This window comes from Lemur catta, chromosome 2, assembly GCF_020740605.2.
Source record: "Lemur catta isolate mLemCat1 chromosome 2, mLemCat1.pri, whole genome shotgun sequence".
Classification (NCBI taxonomy): domain Eukaryota; kingdom Metazoa; phylum Chordata; class Mammalia; order Primates; family Lemuridae; genus Lemur; species Lemur catta.
Window position 1 is genome coordinate 21,969,155 of NC_059129.1, and position 21,809 is coordinate 21,990,963.

Consider the following 21,809-nt stretch of genomic DNA (forward strand, 5'->3'; position numbering starts at 1 on the left):
GTGGAGCTCACTTTAGCACTCAGGCCAGGCCCAAGAGGACGCAGACCACAGGATGTCCTCAGGAACATGTCGTGGGCCCTGGATCCACTTGTGTATCCACTTGAGGTTTGTGGTCATAGAATTTTTTTTTTTTTAGAGATGAGGTCTTGCTCTGTCACTCAGGCTGATATGATCATAGCTCACTGCAACCTCAAACTCCTGGCTCAAGCGATGCTCCTGCCTCAACCTCCTGAGTAGCTGGGACTACAGGTCCATGCCACTGTACCCAGCTAATTTTTAAATTTTTTGTAGAGACAGGGTCTTGCTATGTTGCCCAGGCTGGTCTCAAACTCCTGGCCTCATGTGATCTTCTTGCCTCAGCCTCCCAAAGTGCTGGGATTATAGATGTGAGCCACTGCACCTGGCCAATGATTGTAAATTTAAGGTGAAGCCATCTAGCTAGAAAGTGTACAAATTTTCCTTTAGGCATCTTCAGGTACCTGGGTATAGGTGCAGGGAAGGCAGATGGTAGGGTTCAACCAGAGCTGCTATTTCCCCTCAGCAGGTATGATGGAGACAGAGGGGTGAGGGAGTCAAGGACATGTGCACCTGTGTCCCTCAGGTTGCCCTAGCTGCAAATAATAAAATTCCCAATTTGTAGTGGATGAATGAATGTTGTTAATTTTTTCACATAACCACAAGACTATAGGTAGGAAGCATAATAGTGCAGTAATGCCAGAGAGCTGGTTTAGGGGCTGTGAAATTATCTTGGTCTTCTCTGCATGGTTGCAAAATGGCTACAAGTAGCATCAACATGACGAAAGATGGAGGGAGACCAGAAGAGAATTAGGAGGAAGCTAAAGATATTGATCAGTTTAAGAAATCATTAGGGGAAAATGAACATGATTAGAGGTCTCTAACAAAGACAATCACCACAAGAACAAAACTAGAATATACAACTTTTAAACAAGCTGAACAAAACTCTTTATCCAATGGAAGCAGGAATGATAAAACAGAAAAATACAGAAAAGTTTAAAATAAGAGGATGTAAAAAGATATACTACGAAAATAATAACAAAGGATGGCTAAGATGGCTATCTTTTTTTTTTAGAGATAAACTTTAATGATATTAATTTGTTGAGATTTGGGATTGTTATAGCAGCTCACCTATCTGACTAATACAACCATCTACTTGTGTCATAAGGCCATCTGGAAACAAATGGTATGTAAATATGGGGCGTGTGTATATGTAGAAAAGTGGGTCACATTGTGTAAATTTCCCATTAATTGTCAAATGTAAAGTAATTGCATTTTCCTTCCAATTTTTGCAGTTTATTTAGTAAGAATGACATGCATTGTAAGCAAAAATTTCTGATGATTTATTTTTTGTTATTTCAGCATATTATGGGGGTACAAATGTTTAGGTTATGTATATTGCCATTGCCCCATCCAAGTCAGCTTCAAGCATGTCCATGCCCCAGACGGTGCCCACTGCACCTATTAGGTGTGTATATACCCATCCCTCCTCTGTGCTCCCATCTGCCCAACACCTGATGAATATTATTACTATATGTGCACTTAAGTGTTGATCAGTTAAAACCAATTTGATGGTGAGTACATGTGGTGCTTGTTTTTCTATTCTTGGGATACTTCACTTAGTAGAATGGGCTCCAGCTCTATCCAGGATAATACAAGACGTGCTAGATCACCATTGATTTTTGTCGCTGAATAGACCCCTATGGTATACATATACCACATTTTATTAATCCACTCATGTACTGATGGGCACTTGGGTTGTTTCCACACCTTTGCAATTGTGAATTGTGCTGCTATAAACATTCTAGTGCAAATGTCTTTTTTATAGAATGTCTTTTGTTCTTTTGGGTAGATGCCCAGTAATGGGATTGCTGGATCAAATGGTAGGTCTACTTGTAGCCCTTTGAGGTATTTCCATATTGCTTTCCACAGAGGTTGCACTAGTTTGCAGTCCAACCAGCAATCTATGAGTGTTCCTATCTCTCCACATCCACGCCAACATCTATTGTTTTGAGACTGTTTGATAAAGGCCATTCTCATTGGAGATAAGTAATATCTCATTGTGGTTTTGATTTGCATTTTCCTGATGATTAGAGATGTTGAGCATTTTTTTCATATGTTTGTTGGCCATTATTCTGTCTTCTTTTGAAAAGTTTCTGTTCATGTCCTTTGCCCATGTTTTGATAGAGTTGTTTGATTTTTTTCTTGCTGATTTTCCTGATTTCTATATAGATTCTAGTTATCGGCCCTTTATCAGATGTGTAACATGTGAATATTTTCTCCCATTCTGTAGGTTGTCTGTTTGCTCTCGTGATAGTTTCCTTGGCTATGCAGAAGCTTTTTAATTTGATCAGTTCTCATTTATTTATTTTTGTTGTTGCTGTGATTGCCTTTGGGTCCTCTTCATAAATTGTTTGCCTAGGCTACTGTCTGGAAGAGTATTTCCAGTGTTTTATTCTAGAATGCTTATTGATTCACGCCTTAGGTTTAAATCTGTTATCCACCATGAGTTTATTTTTGTGAGAAGTGAAAGGTGCGGATCCTGTTTCAGTCTTCTACATGTGACTATCCAATCTTCCCAGCACCATTTATTGAATAAGGATTCTTTTCCCCAGTGTATTTTTTTTCTGCTTTGTCAAAGATTAAATGGTTATATGAGGATGGTTTTATATCTGGGTTCTCAGTTCTGTTCCATTGCTCTATGTCTCTGTTCGTGTGTCAGTACCACGCTGTTTTAGTTACTATAGCCTTGTAGTATAGCTTGAAGTCAGTAAATTGATGCCTCCCAATTTGTTCTTTTTGCTTAAGATTGCTTTTTCCATACAGGGTCTTCTCTGGTTCCATACAAAGCATAGAATTATTTTTTCTAGATCTGTGAAAAATGATGTTGGTATTTTAACAGGGATCGCATTGAGTCTGTAGATCACTTTGGGTGGTATAGACATTTTAACAATGTTGATTCTGCCAACTCATGAGCATGGTATGGTTTTCCGCCTGTTTACGTCCTCTGCTATTTGCTTCCTCAGTGTCTCGTAGTTCTCTCTATAGAGGTCTCTCACCTCCTTAGTTAAATATATTCCTGGGTGCTTTATTTTCTTTGTTGCTATAGTGAAGGGTATTGAGTCTTTGATTTGGTTCTCAGTTTGACTGTTGTTGGCAGGTGGCTATCTTAATATATTACAAAATAGGATTTAAGGCCAAAACACCTACTACAGATGAAGAGAAATACTATGTATATTTTAAAAAAATAATATGTACTTAGTAAATATCCAAAAAATATATTCAAACAACCAATGAAAACTGCTGGAAAAATAGACAATTCGACAAGTGTGGTTGGAGGTTTTATTATACACCTCTCAGATAGATCAGATGGACAAAAATAAGCAGACATACTAAAACCTAAATAATGCTATTAATAAGCATGAGCATATACACACATATATGGAACTTTATACCCAACAAATAGAGAATAACTTCCTTTATGAACACACACAGAACATTTACAAACTTAGATTCTTCAAAACAGTTGTCAAATTCTAACAGACCTAACTTACTATAGGTAAGTTATACCACAATAAAAATGTTAATTAAAAATGTAATCTAACAGCTTCAATGAAAAGTCATATAAACTGTATTTTCCAGCTTTAATTCAATAACATTATAAATTGAAATATAAGGACAGATTAAAATCATATGCTTGGAAACCAAATAATATATTCCATGATGACCCTGGGTTAAAGAGAAAGTCATAAAAGGAGTTAGGAAATATTTGCAACTAAATGATAATATGAAAATTACATATCAAAATACTAGCAAGACTGCATGGCTAATGCAGTCCACAGGGGAAATTTTATAGCTTTAAATACTTTTATCAGGAAGAATAAAGGTTAAAAATAAAGGAGCTGACCACACAGAAACTTACCAGGAAGGAAGGGTCACAGCAGCATCATTTTGGAATTTCTAAATCTGAACAGTAGAAATAACTCAAATGTCCATCACCTGATGAACAGATAAATAAATGTGGGGTATCCATGCAATGGAATATTATTTAGCAATAAAAAGGCATGAATTACTGATACATGGTAGAACACGGATGAACCCTGAGAACATTATGAAAAGTACAAGAAGCTTGTCACAAAGGACCACATATTGTATGATTCTACTTAAATTAAATGCCCAGAATAAGCGACTCTGCAGAGACAGAAAGTAGATTAGTGGCTGCCTTGGTCTGGGGTGGAGGGTGGAGTTGAAGGGTGATGGGCTAGGGAACGTGGGGTTTCTTTTTTAGGTGATAAAAATGTTCTAAAACATTGGACCTGATCGTGGTGATGGATGCACAGTTATGTGAATATACTAAGGACCACTGAATTGCACACTTCCAATAGGTGAATTGTATGGTATGTGAATTACATCCCAATAAAACTATTAAAAATACTAATCTCATGCTTATAACATTACATGTACAAACCAAGCTAAACAGCTAGGAGGAGACCTAGGAGTCTCAAGGTAGAAAGGTCTTTCTAGTCATAAAAACATAAAAGAAATGAAAACAGAAACAAATGAAATTGTACTGATACGTTGAAATTTAAAAAAAGAAAAAAGATGAACAAATTAAAAGTGGAAAGATAAACTAGGGAAAAATATGTGCAAAATGTACGAAAGGTGATGTCTCTGAAAGCAAGTTCTAAAGCTAGAAAAATAAATGGCTAGCTGACATGTAAAATATTGTATGTATTAATAATCAAAAATACAAATAATGCAAAGTGAGGTATTAAAAAATCAAATTGCCTAGGCTTTAAAAAAAAGGTAACACACAATGTTAGGATACGTACTGTGAGATGACACCTCCATTCACTGCATGTAGAAGAGAAAATCCTATGGGATTTATGAAGCACCATTTGGAAATAAACACCCGAAGCTTACATAAGGGTCTTAACTTTGACCTGGGATTACTGTTTAGCAATTCATCCTCACATAGCAATTAAATAAATACATACTCGAAGATTTATATACAGATATTAATTTATAACAGCCAGAAATGGGGACCCTCCTAAATATGTACACATTAGTGAACAGTTAAACCATGATAAATTTGTATAACAAATTATATGTAGCCATTAAAAAGCTACTGATTGCCATCGGGAAATGCAACGAATCACCAGGTGAATAAAAGCAGGAGCCAAATTGAAAGTACAGTAGATCCTAATTCTGAGTTATTTCTTTTTTATTATTATTGATTTGCAAGAGCTCTTTGCATATGAAATAACTGAAGACATGAACATATGCATACAACATACTGAGAAGAGCACTGCTTAACATCTCTATCTGGGTACTCAATAATGTTACGAAATGTAGCAAAATGAGAACTATCAAAAAACACCAAAGAATGAATACTGGCTTTAGGAGGTGTCATTTAGAATGATATTTGTTTTGTCTATAACTTTGTGCATTTTCTAACTTTTTTACAGTCCACATGAATCATCCTTATAATCACAAAATAACATAATTAAATTTTAAAACACTACCGAGATGTCAAAGAAAATAAAGGCTGAAAACTGTCCATGATATTCAACAAGTAGGTGAAACAACCAAATAAAAATCCAAAGGAAACAAAAGAAGGAGAGATTAGTGTTGGGAGGTGGCCGAGGAAACAAACACTTCGTACCTTTACCCTTGAGATTTATAGCGAAGGAGTTTCACACTGTCCTGGTGTGAAATAAAAACCAAGACTGTTACCAACGACAAAAACATTTTCATGGTTGTTTTTCTTTTTTTAATTTTTTGATTCCCAGTCAATAATTTCCTATCCCTTTTATCAGAGCATGTTGCCACTACTGGCTCCCAACAGGTGGAAAATTGCAGTGTTTTGTCAGAAATCACAAGAACAATTCCGAGGCGAGCATGCCCAGCATGACCCAGGGGGCAGGCATGGGCTCTGAGAGCCCAATTGCCTGCGATGGGAACCCCTCTACCCACCGTTTGCACGCGGCTGTGCAGAATCCTGGATCACTTTCCACCCTTTGGCCACCAGCCTCATCACAGCAAATGAACATGGGCAGTGAAAGTCCTTAATAATGCACAAAATAACCCCAATTTCTGGAGAGTGGAGACATAAAAATGCAACATTGAAATCCTAAAACCCTCTTAGGCGGGAGAGCCAGGCTGTCTTGTAATCAATCCGTGAAAGTAGCTAAAATGTTTCTGGAGAGCAGCTGAGGCACAGATAATAAAGGAGATTTGGGATCGTTTCTGAGCCAAACAAAATAATGTATTTCACACTAACCAGCTGCATGATGGGCCCAGAGTCACTCTGTCTGGTTTATCCCAACGCCGACTCCAAAAGATTTTTTTTTCCCCCCTCAGATTTACACTTATGGTCCTAAAACTCTGTTTCAAGTTCTCGATATTCCGGAGAAATGTAAAATAGTGTAGCAACTGTAGCACTCTTCCTACAAGGGGCTGCATAAAAGTTAAACTGCAAAGAGATGGTTGATAAAATACAGTTTCACCCCCTGTCACTCCCAAAGTGGCTTGTTCTGGGTTGTGACCCCTTTGCAAAGTGGCATGTTTCCCACCTCTCCAAACATTTGTTCATGCCCCTGCAGATCAGGACCTGAAGCCAGGTGCGACAAAAATAAAAATTCTGGTGCTGAGGTGGGAGTTCCCTACTCCAGTTTGCACACCCTTCCCCAAGAGGAGCCCTGCACGGTCCCTGCAGCTGTCTGAATGTGGCAGCAAAGTCTCAGTGGGCTTCCTCTGTGCGCCCCCCACTCCGTCCTCTCATACCGACTGCTTGACACAATCACATCACCTGTCCACCCCGGGGGCTTTTGCGTGAGATACCTGATAGCGACTGGATGTTGTTCACGTGATGGGAAATGTGTTCCATACACTTCCCGTTCTCCATTCTTTGTAAAGATGAAGAGGTTTCATGCAGGGGCCACAAGCACTGCAGAGTGACAGTCCCCTGCGGATGCAGGCATCATGCATTTGAGGAGGTTTCATGAGCTCAAGTAGAGTATCCTGTCTCCCTTTGCTCAACGTGGAGTGACCACAGGACTATCCGAGATGACTAAATGTCCCCCCACTGCAGTTGTTTACTCTGAGAATTCGTGGGTCGTGTGTAAGAACACAGCTCGCGAGCTCTGTGCCTGGCGCTACTCCAGGTGGAATTATTCCCGCAGGAGGCCACCCTTTGTGGATCGCATGTGGACAGCGCTCTCTGGAGTTGTGCACCAAGACGGCCCTAAGACATGACTTCCACCTTTGAGCAGGCATCATTCCAGTGGTCACCTCTAGGGGGGGCACCTCCAACCAGGGCAGGGGTTCGGGGCTTCACAATATGTGTGCATCATAGACCCACTGGTATCTCATTCAAATTAATGGGGGCTTCCGTTCTGATGAAGACATTGGGCCAAAGCCAACATCACATCTGCCAAAATATGGGCAAACATGACCCAAAAGACCTCACGCCAGAATATCATGATCTTTCCAAACTGTGCTGTTGTACCCATTGCATCCTTATTTTTCAGAGCTGTATCCACTGACCCACATCTTGTAACAGAGAGATATCAAAGATGGCAACAGGAAAGAGATCGCGTGAATTAGCCAGAATCATGTTCTGATTTTTAAAAACAGCTTTATTGAGATACAAGTCACATGCCACGCAATTCACCATTTAAAGTTCAATAGTTTTTAGTACAGCCACACAATTCTGCAGCCAACCACAAATCTCATGTTAGAACACTTTCGTCACCCAGAAAAGCAGCTCTGCATCCTTTAAATATCACTTTTCATTTCACTCCCACCCCCAGCCCCAGGCAACGACTCATCTACTCTCTGTCTCTATAGATCTGCTGGTTTTAGGCATTTCGTATTAATGGAATCGTGCAATACGTGGTATTTTGTGACTGGTTTCTTTCATTAGGCATAATGTTTTTGAGGTTCATCCATAGTGTAGGATGTTTCAGTACTTCATTCCATTTTAATGCTGAAAAATATCTCATTGCATGAATATAGCACATATTGTTTAACATTTCATCAGTTGATGAACATTTGGGTTGTTTACACTTTCTAGCTATTGCCAACAATGCTGCTACGAGATTCATGTACACATTTTCATGTTTTTATTTCTGCTGGGTTTATATCTAGGAGTAGAACTCCTGGACCATGTGGTAACTCCATGTTTAGCATTTTTAGGAACTGTCAAAGTGTTTTCCACAGTGGCTGAAAGATTTTACATTGCACCAGCAATGCCGAGGGATCCAGTTTCTCCACATCTTTGTCAACACTTATTATGGGCTGTCTTTTTGACTGCAGCTGTCTTAGAGGGTGAGAAATGATATTTCATTGTGGTTTTGATTAGCATTTCCCTGATGATAATGATGTTAAAGCATATTTTCATGTACTTTTTTTGCCATTTATCTATCTTCTTTGGAGAAATGTCTATTCATATTTTCCCCATTGTTTTCAAATTGAGTTATTTTTTAAAATTATTGAGTTGTAAGAGTTTTTATATATTTGAATAGGAGTTCTTTACCAGATATAAATTCACAAACATTTTCTCCCAGTTAGTGGGTTGACTTTTCACTTTCTTGTTGCTTTTATTTAAAGCACAAAAGTTTTTAATTTTGAGGAAGCCAAATTTGTCTATTTTTCTTTTCATTGCCTGTGCTTTTGGTGTCATATGTAAGCAAACATTGGCTAACTTAAGGTTGTGAAGATGTACTCCTATATTTTATTCAAAGAGTTTTATTATAGTTTAGCTCTTACATTTATGTCTTTGATTCATTTGAATTAATTTTTGTGTATGATGTGAAGAAATGGTCCACTTCATTCTCTTCTATGTGGCTATTAAGTTGTTCTAGCACTATTTATTGAAAAGATTATTATTATTATTGATAAGATACCATTGAGTTGTCTTGGCACCCTTTTCAAAAATCAATTGACCATAATTGTAAAGCTTAATTTCTGGACTCTCAATTTTATTCCGTTGATCTATATGTCTATCTTTATACCAGTACAAAGTTTTTATTGATTATAGCTTGGTAGTAAGCTCTGAAATCAGAAAGTGTTGGTACTCATTTATTCTTCTTTTTCAAGGGTGTTTTGGTTTTTCTGGGTCCCTTGCAAGTCCATGTGAATTTTACGAGCAATGTGTTCATTTCTGCAAAACAAGTAGCTGGGATTTTAATAATTCCATCTGTAGATCAGTCTGGGGAGTCTTACCATCATAACAATACCATGTTTGCCAATCCATGAACATGGAATGTCTTTCTGTTTATTTAGATCTTCTTTAATTTCTTTCAACAGTGTTTTGTAATTTAAAGTGCACAAGTTTTGTACTTTTTTGTTAAATTTATTCCTAAGTATTTTATTCTTTTTGATAAAAGGAATTATTTTCTTAATTTTATTTTAGGATTATTCATTGCTAGTGTGTAGAAATATAAGTGATTTTGTATGTTGGATCTTTTATCCTGCAATCTTGTTAACTTCATTTGTTCTGATAGTTTTTTTCAGTGGATTCCTTGGGATTTTCTATATACAATATCATAACTCTGCAAATAAAGATAGTTTTACTTCTTCCTTTCCAAACTGTATGATTTTTATTCCTTTTTCTTCCTTAATTGCCCTGGCTAGAACTTCCCATACAATGTGGGCTAAAAGTGGTAAAAGTGGGTATCCTGATCTTTTTACTAATCTTAGGGGGAATCATTCAATTTTTCATCATTAAGTGTTAATGTTAGCTATCGATTTTTCATAGATACTCTAAATCAGGTTGAAAACTCCCCTTCTATTCCTACTTTATTGAGTATTTTTATCTTGAAAGATACTGAATTTTGTCAAATATTTTTTCTATGTCTATTGAGATGATTCACATGGTTTCTGTCCTTTATTCTATTAATATTTGTATTATATTGATTTATTGTCAGATGTTACATCAACCTTGCATTTCTGGAATAAATCCCGGCTGATCGTGCTGATGTTTTCATGCTGTTAGCTTGACTGATTTTATTGAGGACTTTTGTGTCTCTATCCAATGGAAGAAATATTGGTCTGTGGCATTGGGGTATTTCTGGTTTTGTGATGTCTTTTTCTGGTTTTGGTATCAGGGTAATACTTGTCTCATAGAATGAGTTAGTAAATGTTCTTCCTCTTCTATTTTTTAAAGAGTTTGTGAAGCATTGCTGTTATTTCTTTAAATGTTTGATTGAATTGACCAGTGTAGCCATTTGATTATGGGATTTTCTTCATGGGAAGTTTTCTGGTTGCTAACTCAATCTCTTTATTTATTATAGGTTTATTTTGATTTCTTATTTTTTTGCTGAGGCAGTTTTACTAGTTTGTATCTTTCTAGAAATTTTTCCACTTCATCTACTATCTAGGTTATCTATAAAATTATTCATAGTATTCCCATATATGTAATATAGATAATGCATACTTATTTTGTAAGGTCGGTAGTGATGTCTCTCTCCTCTTTCATTCTTGATTTTAGTAATCTGACTCCTTTCTTTTCTTTCCTGATCGGTCTAGCTCAAGGTTTGTCCATTTTGTCAATCTTTTCAAAGAATCCACCTTTTGTTTCATTGATATTCACTTTCAAAATGTTGTGCCTTTTCTTTCTGGGCTTCTTATTTGCTTATGAGAAATCTACAGTCATTCAAATCATTGCTCCCCTATAGGTAATATTATTTGGTTATTTTTTTTCCCAAGCTACTTTCAATATGTTCTCTTATTTTTAGTTTCCAGCCTTTTGATTATGATGTATCTGAATTTCTTTGAGTTTACCCTCACTTATTTTCAATTGGTAGGTTTTGTCTTTCTCTAATCTTGGGAAGTCTTCAACCACTATTTCCTCAAATACTTTGTTAGCACCGTACTCTTTTTCTTTTCTTCTGGGACTCAGGTGACCTGAAAGTTAGACTTTTTGTTACTGTGCCATAGGTCCCTGATCTCTGTTCATTTTTTTTTTCAATCTTTTTTCTCACTACTGTTCGGATTAGACTTTTTCTATTGATCTATCCTCAGTCAGTTCATGAACTTTCTTGGTCATCTCCATTTTGCTAATGAGTTCACCCAGTGAATTTTTTTATTTCAATTATGATTTTTTTCTTTCTAAAATTGCCCTTAAAAAGTATCTTCCATTTTTTTTTTACTTAGAAATATCATTTTAATATATGTTCCAAGACTGTTTGGAATTGCTCATTTGAACATTTATTTTAAATCGTGGTAAATGCACCCAACATAAAATGCACCATATTAACAATTTTCCAGTGGGCAGGTCAGTCGTGTTAAGTACATCCACAGTATCATGCAACCAGTCTCCAGATCTCTTTTCATTTTGCAAAACTGAAACTCTGTACTTGTCAAACACCCACCCCAGCCCCTGCAATCACCATTCTAATTTTGTCTTTGTGCATTTGACTACTCTAGATACCTCATAGAAGTGGAATCTCACAGCATGCGTCCTTTGGTGACTCGCTTATTTCACTGAGCATAATGTCGTCAAGGTCCATCCAGGTTGTAGCAGGTGTCAGAATGTCCTTCCTTCCTGAGGCCGAATAATCTTTCATTATATGTTGTCTTAGTCCATTGGTGTTGCTATAAAGGAATACCTGAGGCTGGGTAATTTATAAAGAAAAATGATTTATTTGGCTCACGATTCTGCTGGCTGGAATACTGGGCATCTAGTGAAAGCCTCAGGCTGCTTCCACTCATGGTGGAAGGGGAGCAGCATGTGGGCAGATCACACGGTGAGAGAGGAAGCAAGGGCCGGGGGAAGTAACACGCCCTTTTAAACAACCAGCTCTGTGGGAACTAAGAATGTATTCACTCCCGTGAGGACGGCACCAAACCGTTCATGAGGGACCTTCCCCCATGAGCTAAATACCTCCCATTACACCCCACCTCCAACATTGGGGGTTCAACATCAACATGAGACTTGGGGGACAAACATCCAAACTGTAGCATATGGACACACCATATTTTATTAATAATGTATTTATCCATTGACAAACACTTGGGTTGCTTCAACCTTTTGGCTATTATGAGTAACGCACCTGTGAACAGAGATCTACAAATATTGGCTTGAGACTCTGCTTTCAATTCTTGTGTATACCCAGGAGTGGAGTTTCTGAATGATATGGAGATTCTGTCTTTAATTTTTTGAGGAACCATCCTATTGCTTTGGTTTTACATTTGTACCAGCAGGGCACAAGGGTGTCAGTGTCTCCACATCCTTGCCAATACTTGTTATTTTCCTTTTTTTTTTTTTCTTTTCAGTAGTAGCCGTCATAATGGCCACATCATTTGAGCATTTTTACAGTAGTTGCTTTAAAGTAAAATCTTTGCCAGGTAATTCTAGTGTTTGTGTCATCTTGATTATCATGTGAGTCAAACCTTTTGTGGTTTGGATTATATCTTGTGCAATTTCAGAAGGATGCCGTGAGACTCTGGGTCTTGTTTAAATCTGATGGACAATGTTGATGGTTTTGCTCAGTGAACAACTGACCACATTAGGTTCAAGCTGCAAGTGTGTGGGCCGTGGCTCCAAGGTCAGCGTAGTCCTCAAAGACTGTCATGTTCTCCCCATCTGGCCCGGGTGTGTGCCACCCAGCACACAGGTCAGTCTGGGACCTGAGACGTGGCTTCTCCACAGTTCGACTGTGCACGTCTGTGATCAGCCTCACGTCTGGGCCCACGTGGCGGGGGGACAAAGAGAGAAAAGAGCTCCAAGGGTTGCGGCCACCTGGTAGGGCACCAGCTGCACTGATGGCTGAGGAAAGAGCCCCTCTCTGCTGGGGTCTTTCCAGCTGCCACCTCTCCACTGGGTTTCCTGAGGGCTGGATCCAGAGAGAACAGAAAACAAGATGAGAAAAAAGAAAAGAAAACCCTGGTGGGGGGAAGCTGGGCAGGGGGAGCATTCTGTGCTCTCTCTGAGCCTGTCCCGTCCATGCCCAGGGCTCACCCCTGCACTTCCAGCCGCAGCATTTCCAGCTGGGAACACTGGAGGGAAAAGTGTCCCCTGACCCCGCTGCCCACTGGGGGCACTTTGAATTCTGGTCTCCCTCGATCTTCCTGCTGCTGTTTCCTTCTCAGTCTCCTCATTCTGTCCAGGTTTTATAATTATATACAGCAGAAAAGATGGGCAAAGCGTGCTCATTCCACCTTACCCAGGGCTGGAACTTGGATTGGACTTTAGAAGCTAAAACCCAAAGAGGAACACAGATGAGAACAGATCTATTATTTTTACTAGAAAGATAATTAAGCCCGGAGTCTCCTGGTGACAGGTTAGCAGTAGCATCTTCCCCTACGAAGGACAGCTTCATTACCGTGGTCTCCGTTTCATGCCCCAAGCATAGCTTTATCTAATTTTGCTTTATCTGAAAGAAAATTATTCAGATTCATTGAAATTTCCAGCTGCTCCTGGACGAGGTTGAATAAATGAATAAATGACTCTCGGGGACATTTCCACTTTCTAAAGCTGTTTTATCACCCACACGCTCTCGGGTGTTCTGATTTCCGCAGCTGAGGGTCTGCAGGGATTATCTCAGCTCACAGTTTTGCATATCGACCTCTATCCTGGATGAGAAAGTTGACGCCAATGCCAACTTCAAACACAGGAATTAAAAGACACTAGGGCACAGTCACTAGATGCATACATGTGACATTCCCCGTGGATGCCTTAAGAGTTTGTCATAAGACACAAGGAGAAGTCAGACCAGGGGCGCTATGGTCCTCTACTCATTCGGATGCAGCGTTTGTGCAGTGGGACACCATGGGTCGCCCCATCAAATATCGGAGATTATTGTTTGAGGTGTTGCTATTGTCTGAATACCTGTGTCCCCTACCCATGACCAACTTCATATATCGAAATCCTAACCCCAAGGTGATGGTGTTAAGAGGTGTAGCCTTTGATCAGGAGGGTGGAGCCTTCATGAATGAAAGTTGTGCCCTTAGAGAGGAGATTCCAGAGAGATCCCTTCCTTCCTCTGTCCCACCCTGTGACGACACAGTGAGAAAGTGCAATCTGCTGGCACCTTGATTCTGGACTCTGGACTTCCCAGACTCCAGAACTGTGAGCAAGAAGTTTTTCTGTTTGTGAGCCGTCTGGCTTACGGTATTTTGTTAGGCCAGCCAAAACGGACTTAGACAGATATTAACTTACATAAGTTCTCCCCTGCTGAAGCTGTGGGCCTCAGAAGATTGGGACCAGGAAGGAAGACAGGAGGTACTTGCCAGGTACTTTCTCTCCCTACCTGGTTTAGTTTCAAAAGCTTAAATTCACTGAGGAAATAGAGTTTGAAGAGAGAAGCGAGCTTCTGAGGAAAACAAGGAGACAGAGAGTTTCTCTCAGAGGAAAAAAAACTTCTCCTGGGCGGGAAGAGTAGGGGCTACAGTCCCCCCAACAGCAGGGCACCTGTGACAGACCTTTAACTGTGCCCCGAAGTTGTGCCTGGACCAGAGACAGGGGCCACCTGCTATTCCCAGGGTGTGGCTCTCGGCCGGGACTCCCAGCCTCACAAAAGATACCAGGACCCCCAAACTGGTTCAGAACCAGCAAAGAGAACTTTAGATTTGAAGGATCCACAGGGGCTGGCAACAGGCATCTCTGTCCTCACCCGTCTATGACCCAAGGGACCGACACCCTCTCTCGGCCCCGCCTGAAACCCCAAAACCTCAGGACAAATTCTAGATGAGGAGGTAGAGTCTTAAAAATGCCTGAGGTTGTATTTCCATCAGCCAAGCAGGACAGGGACTCAGACACAAAATCAAGTTGATTTAAAGACATTAGAGACATGGGACATTTCTGGTACACCTGAGCTGGGAACTGAGAGCCTCATCCCCACCGGCCACACGTGCACAATGATAAACAGGAAACAGAGACGTAACCCTCGTGGAAAGAAGAATTTTGACCAAATATACGAGGCTGCCGGAGCCGGGGAGTCTTATTCAGCCAAATGATTACAGCTTGAGTTTTATTTCTAAGCGTCTTTTTAGCATTATGTTGTCACCCATAATAAGTAGCACTTCTTGCGCAAGTGCTAGAAGATCCTAATTGGCCCTGGAGAAGGGATTTTTCACGTTTCAGGAGAGAAAGGATGAGCAGCATATGCAGTTACACTAATGGTTTCATTTTTTAAGGCGCTGAGTATTGTTTATGTGCTGTTCTTATTTTATTGTGCGCAGATTAGCAATCGCTCATCCCGACCTGAGAGCCGGGATCGGGAGGCTGCATTTCATTTACCGGAGCCGCCTTGATTGTTGTTTCTCCCTTCCCTGCTGGGGTCAGTAACCAGACCCGGTGTGGTTCCTGCTGAATCAGTTTGTGGCAATTTGTCTTGTCCTCAGTCCTCCCGTTAATTATATCTTCAAATGAGCGCAGGGCTGAAATGCAGACTCATTTCCATAGTGGAAGCGTGTATTTCTCCGTGTCTGACGGTCCTTCCTCTTGACTCTAGCTCCCTCCCCGCCCTGCGTGGCTGTAATCACGCGGCTCCGGGGCCTTGATCTGGGAGGAGTGGGGGGTCTTTGGCGGGGGGGGGGGGGGTCTTCCCTTTCAGACTCCAGAATCCAGAGTTACTGCAGGAATAAAAGGACACCATTCTCCTCTCCCCGTTCCAGGGAAATGCACCCTCAGCCCCTTATTTTGAAATAGCCCTCCTTACTAGAAACCTGCTAAATTTCTCTCTTGTATCTTCTGGGAGTCAACACGGTTCCTCTCATGGACAGATAGCTCTGCCTCCAGGTGACCAAATGTAAAAGCAAACTTCAAACAACTAGCATTTAAAAAAAAAAAAAATGCTTTCTCATAGAGAAACTAATTTTTGTCCAACTTAGAATGTGAATAGATGCCGGATACCTCTACTTTACCGGAATTCGAGAGGTTCATTCCACACACCTGTTACAGGTGCTGTGGACCCGTGGTCGTATTAAAGTGAAGACATCCTAGGCCCTGGCCCGGCACAAGCCGTATTCTCTATGAATGCTCATTCGTATAGCACAAAGGCCATGAGATGAGTCAAAACTGCTGATGAGGGAGCCGCGACCACGGGGGAGAAAGGTAAGTTCCCATCGCTGCTGTTCACGGCAGCAGGGAAAGGATGAGTTGATAAAATCCACATGGGCGCAAACCACCGTCTTCACAGCGTGGGTAGTCAGGACGTGTCCCTTTATCCCTTCTGTAACCGTATTTCCATCTTTTGAGGCCCCCGTTAGATAAAGCTGTGAAGTAGGAACATCGTTGGGTGCTGAAACCCCTGCTACTCTGGCGTCCTACTCCCTAAAAGCGTCTCTGCTCCCTCCGTAGAAGCATCTACGGTCGATTCTCATTATTTCCAGTAATTATGTCCTATAAGGTCACTGCAAAACTGAATTATTGAATGCCGAGCCAATGCTCTTGGGAAAATGCAGCGTCGTGTGTGTTTCTGTTAAGAAGCACCTTATTTAATATGCGTGGCTGACGCATTAACGTGGGACGCACAGCCAGCCGCGCTGTCACCCCGCCCGAACACAGCCTGTCTGACAGGCACGTTTCCTCTGCAAGGCACACCACGGCCTCGTGCTGGGGACACCAGACAGCACCCAGCGCTACGCACGGGGCCATTTTAAACAGCAAAACCAACAAAAGCACACGAACGTGGAAAGCGTGGCCCTAAACAGACGCCGAAAGGCCGCCCGATTGCAGCGTGAGAGCTGACAGCACAGCGGGCGTTACCTGGTCCCCCCTCAGCCGGGAGCGAGCGCATCAGGGGACTTGCAGTTTGTGCCGCTCTGCGTGTGGCTACAAAGGACTGAAAAAGCCCCACGAGCACTGATTTGGGGTCACAAGTCAACTTTAGCGAGTCAGCAATTTCACAGACACAGAATCCACCAAACGTGAGGCTGGACCCCGCACTCTGGACCTCTCTCCACCCGCTTGCCAACGACGGCTCCGTCCTGGGTCTGTGTTTGTCTGCTCGGGTGGCCCCAACCAAGGACCACAGACTGGGTGGTTTAAACAACAGAAATGTATTTGCTCGCAATTCTGGAGGCTAAAAATCTGAGTGCGAGGTGCCGGCAGGTTGGTTCCCCCTGAGGCCTCCCTCCTTGGCCTGTAGACGCCTGTCTTCTCCCTGCGTCCTCACACGGTCTCTCTGCACAGCTGTGTCCAAATCTCTTCTTATAACGACCCCAGGCCACTGGATCGGGCCCCACCCACGTGACTTCCTTTTACCTTAATTACCTCTTTAAAAGTACTGTCTGCAAATACAGTCCCATTCTGAGGGGTGGGGGTCAGGGCTCCCACACGTATGAACGTGGAGGGGTCACATTTCAGCCATAACAGCACCGTCCCTTCAAGTCCCCTCTAAGCCACATGGATTTGCTGTCTCAATTTAAGACATTAGGATCTGAAATATTTTTCCTCTCTGGACATCGTCTGAACAGCAACAGCGCGAGAGACCCCAAGTGAGAACAGCCCTGCCTGCGCCTTCCCATACTCCTGACCCACAAAGCCGCGAGCCAGTTAAAATGATTGCTGTTTGACGCCACTAAACTTGGGGATAATTTGTTTTGCAGACGCTGGGACAGTAGGTATCCACAGAAAACAGAGTATGGTTTCCTGGCTGGTTCAGAGGGCCTGGCAGTGACTTGAGCTGTGTTAACAACAGGCAACACACTCAGGGGTGAGTGGGATTAGGACAAGGCAGCCACTGGGAGACGTTAGGTCCCCATTCTCACTGTATTTGCTCTTCACCGCGCGATGACAGCGACATGCTACGCCCTCCCACACGCTTCAAACCACACACATGTGCAGGCTCAGCCTCAAGCGGTCTTTAGGGCTGACCGAGACCTTGGGCAGAAGGGACCGAGGTGACTCAGCCTAGTGTGTGAAACTCAGGATCGTGCTTCTTGCTGCTTAAACCTGACCTTGCTTCATGACATTTGTGCCGTATTCCCTTGGATTTGGGGAATTTGCTTAGGAGTCTTTTGCCAAGGAGCTACCACGATAGTGTGAAAACTACAAGGACTTTGGAGTCAGGCAGCTCTGAAAACATTCTAGCTCTGTTCTGCTACTTTATCGGCCCTGCATTTAGCTGTAAATAAGGGAAAGCGTGAATAACATGGGTTTAAAAAATGTGGTATTATTTTTCTCAAAGAAATCTGGAGATAGGTACTTGCTGACATTGTTTTAATGTCATCAGAAACCCAGGCTGTGTTAGCTCTGAAATTGATGAGTTTTTTTGTTTTTGTTTTTGCCTTGTGATTACAAGATGGCTGCAGCAGCACCAGCTATCACATTTGCTTCCAAGTCAATGAGAAGGAAGGAAGGGTAAGGAGTCATGCTAACCACATCTTCTCTTTTTCTTTTCTCTTTCTCTTTTTTCTTTCTCCTTTCCTTTCTTCCTTCCTTCCTTCTTTCCTTTCTTCCTTTCTTCCTTCCTTTATTTCTTTCTCTCTTTCTCTCTTTCCCAAAACCACCAAGAACTTCCCTAGAACTCCCCATAGCAGTCCTGCACGGCTGCAGGAGAGGCTGGGGGAGCTGGGAAACAGCTTTGTCATGATGATCTTAGACAATCCTGAGTCCTCCCTTGGGGCTGGATGCATTGCAGCTCTTACCCAGGAGAAGGGGTGATGGCCAGTTAGCAGTGCCCACCCCAGCCACGTGACTAGCCTCATGCCTCAGTGGCTTCAAGCCAGTCACCGGAGCCCCACGAGCCTCAGTCACGTTACCTGTAAAATGGAACAACTCCACGTCCTCACCAGCGTGCCTGGCTCGCCAAGTACACCCTGAATGAAGGAGTCCCTGGAAGAAAGGTGGCGCTTCCGCTGTCTAAACGCGCTGCAAACGTCTATACCTAACCTGGTGGTGGGAACACAGAAATGCTCACCGTTCTGCCTCAGAGTCCAGCAATCTGCTTTCAGAAGGAAAAAAAAAAATCAAATTGGACGTGCTAGAAAAATCGTTGTGCTGCAAGTCACAGCCACGGAGAGCGGATCAAGTGAGCCACAGTCCTGTCTCTCTCAGGCTGGAGACGCCAGCTGGAGCCAGAGTTATGGCCCTAACAGCACCGTCAGGCCGCGGCTCTGGCTTCATTTATGACCTGTGGTTACTGCGCCCGGTGGGGAAGGCGATGCCCGCCGAGACTCGCTTTGCATTTACTTAGCGGCTCTTACACATTCATTTCCTTGGAGTCTCTACTTTTTTGTAGGATCATTACCTGCCTCCAAGGTGCGTCGCAGCCAATTTCAGTCGGAGAAAACTGGCTTACATTTTGCTCAGGGCAATGTCACCAGGGTTGTTCTGGGATGGTAGACAATAAGACATCGCTTTCGTCCCTAAACTAGATGCATTCCCTCCTCCGCGCCTGACCTTGTTGTCGTTAATCAAGCTGATTTTCTGTCACTGGCCTAAATTGGTACTTGCTGCAGTCTCTTCGCCCTACAGAGAAATTCCTTTTACCACCGAATCCCGAGAGGCCAAGTCCTTGGCTCCTCGTAACCGGAATAAAGTGACTCGTGAAACTGTTCCACGGGCTTTCAGAACGAGCATGGCTGTGTGAGAACGTTTTTCTATGTCTCCTCCTGGAAATCATACGTAAGGAACAAGGAGAATTTTAAAACCCCATCAACTCTATTTTCAGGGAAAGCGGAAAATAAAGAGAGTCCACAGACTAACACGTGCGTGTCCAGACTGACAAGGCGGCTGGGACGGAGCAGAGCCACGCATGGAGAGGGGAAAGGACAACGGGGACAACGGAGGGGAACCGGCACCAGCCAGAGGCGCCTCCCCAGGGCGAGGGGCCCCCTGACCCTCGCCAGCCCAGCTCCTGCCTGCAAGGACAACACGTGGGAACTGAGAGGCTGGTAGAAGAGGCTCTTTTGCATTTGGTTTTGTCCAGAGAAGCAGGGCCATAGAGCACGAAGCCACATTTAAGCAGGAGCCCAATTGTGGCAAAGAGAAGAAAACTCCTTTGGGCTGTGAAGACTCTGATCCGTTTCCTTCTGCCACCCGTCAATGACTCCCTGCAAGGGGCTCACTCACAAGATCGCTGCCTCATGTCTTCCCGGATCCTTCCCATCCTTTGTTCGTGTCTATGGGGTTTTAGCAGTGCACGTGGCCACACACCTGGAGACTAGTCTCCAGCCTCTGTTTCAGCCAGATGTGGTCGTGCGACTGCTTGGGGCCCACGGGGTGGGAGCCAGAGGGGCGTGCACAGCTCCTGGCTGAAAGGCAACACCCTTGTTGTGGACTCTGCCCTATTTTCTTCTTTTCTGAAGCTGGAATGCAGATGTGGAAATGATGCCGCTTCTACCGTGTTAGATTCGGGTGGGAAGCTAGTGAAGGAGCAACAAGACGGAAAGAACCTGGGTCCCTGAGTGACTTCGTGGAGCCTTCTCCACAGCCTGGACTGAGAACCCCAGAACCGTCAGGGGAGAGAGACAAGCATCTCTCCTATGGAAGCTGCTGTTCCAGAGCCGTAACCTATATCCTAGATTTTATAGCCTTCATATAAATTTGCATCTGGAAGTGGGGTATGGACAAAAGAAAAACCTAAAATACTGTCATTGGCTTCATGGCCTGTGAGGGGCTCCTTGGATGTGGAGTGAGCCTGGGTCCTCACTTTACCCCTTTGGCAGGTAAATCAGCCTCTCCAGGAGCCAGAGAAACTGGGCGTCTCCAAGGTCCTGGCTGTGTCCTCCTGCCCACAGAGCCATGTGAATCTCTGTGGCCTTTTTCTAGGCAGTTGTCAATCAATTTCCAAAGCTTGCTCTTACTCCAAGATCTCAAGTTTCAGTAAACTTTGCCCAGGAAACCCCAACTGTGCAGAAACCCAAAAATATTTTCTCTGCAGTCCCACAGTAAGCACCATGCACGTGTCTCCCAGCTCTAATCTCTTTCCGTTTCCTATTTTGCAGAGCCCGAGGAGGGCTTATCGGGCTTTCTGGGTGTTCTGCAAGACGTGAGCTCTCCAAAAAGACGGTGTTGAACTTGCCATGAATAAACATCAAGGGCTCTTGATGAGTGTTTTTAACCCACCTCAATGATTAGACCACGAGCCACCGCAGGTAGGGTCTTGTCTCGAGGTCTGGAGAAGCTTCCAGGGTCTGACACACTCTTCACCCGCACTGGGCAGCTGAATATTTGCTCCTTGACTTTCTAAAAAACTCAGCTGTTGACTGTGAACTGGTTTCTAGCTGGAGGACATGCTCCGTTCTGAAGGCAGCCACTCATGAGTGCATCTAACCCGCTTCCCGTCCATGTTCCTCAATGTTCTTTAGCAGAAGAAAGTTCTTTTTTGTCCCCAAACAAAATCTCACCCAGAGTATCAATTATGTACAAAGAGATGAAAGTGGATGGACCGTGCCAGGTTCCGAGGGCCCCACAGCTCTGCCTGCTGCGCTCACCTCAACTCCACCCTCCTTTCTCGGTCTCGGCGATCAGAGCGAGCTTTTCATTTGCTCAGACGAAAGTGATGCATTTCACAGCTTCTCTGTGGCCCTCCATGCCCCACTGTAATCCCGCCACACTGGACGGAAATCAGAGATTCACTCCAACACACAGCAGCGCGGATGAACCTCACAAACGCTCTGCTAAGCACAAGAAGCTGGACACAGCCGAGTCCATACTATTTAAATCCATTGATATGAAAGTCCGGAACAGACAAAATAAAGCTACAGTGACAGAAGGCAGGTCAGAGGTTGCCTCTGGGGGACAGGGATTCACAGGGGAGAATGACCCAGGGTGCTAGAAAGTTCTCTCTCTCTCTCTCTCTCTCTCTCCATGCGGGTGTGGTCACGCAGGTGTATGC